The sequence below is a fragment of the Acanthisitta chloris genome, unplaced genomic scaffold, assembly GCF_000695815.1.
Source record: "Acanthisitta chloris isolate BGI_N310 unplaced genomic scaffold, ASM69581v1 scaffold35609, whole genome shotgun sequence".
Classification (NCBI taxonomy): Eukaryota; Metazoa; Chordata; class Aves; order Passeriformes; family Acanthisittidae; genus Acanthisitta; species Acanthisitta chloris.
This window is the reverse complement of record NW_008693675.1, coordinates 12,417-13,375: the sequence shown is the minus strand read 5'-3', so window position 1 is coordinate 13,375 and position 959 is coordinate 12,417.

Sequence of the window (959 nt, the reverse complement as noted above, 5' to 3'; positions counted from 1 at the left end):
AGCACTGCATGGGATTGTTATGGCCTAGGATATATACAGGAATTAAGGAAACTAGAATTCTGATGAAGATTGTGAGCCGGTGTCCTGCTGTAGTTGTATTTTTCAAGTTAACATTGTTTGGTTTCCTCTGCCCTTTCTGATTTTGATCAGTGGAGCTGAAAGCCACACCTTCCTGAAGCAGACTTTCCTCCAGTGAGGAAATTCAAGGGAACAGCTGTGCCTGTGTGTTTTACACATGTGGAGATGGGAAAAATGGTATTTTAGGTGATATGGTACCTTATAGTTTCCAGAGGTTTGTTGATGAGTAAGTACTCAGTACTTGAGCCTTGGAGTGAAGTGAGAAGTACTGCTGTTAGCCTGCTTCTGGAGGCTAACAGCACTGAAACACTGTGGATATTGTCCATGGAATTAGCCCTCCATCCCTTCATTTCAAGGTAGTTCTTGCCAGCAAGGATCCAACAGCTGTGGTTCAGTGATGTTCCAAGCACCTGCTCCCTGTGTGAGCAGTGTCAGTACTTCCATCCTGCCACACAGCTCCGCATGTTTTCTTGGAAAAATTAATCCCTCCTCACTGCCCCTTCCAGGGAATTTCTTAGCAGCACCTTGTAGCAGGTCAAATGGAGTTTTAGTCCCCAATCCTTGCTTGTGGCTACTGGATCTGCTGTCACCCTTTTTGGTGCTGGCATTCATTGGGATGTTCTGTGAGTATTTAATACCCAAAAGTGGCAGAGAACTACTCATGTGTTTTCTTGGCTGTAATCACAGTTTGCCATTTTAATGAGTTAAATACAACTTACAAAAGGGTCAGCAGATCTGTCAGAAACTAAATTCCATGCAACTTAATAGGACTCTTTTGGGAAGCTGAAAAGGTTGAATTTACCATGTGTGTATTTGGAAGGTTAGGGTTGACTTCAATAAATAACCTGTCAGGTTTAATCTGAGTCTTTTCAGTGAGGTGG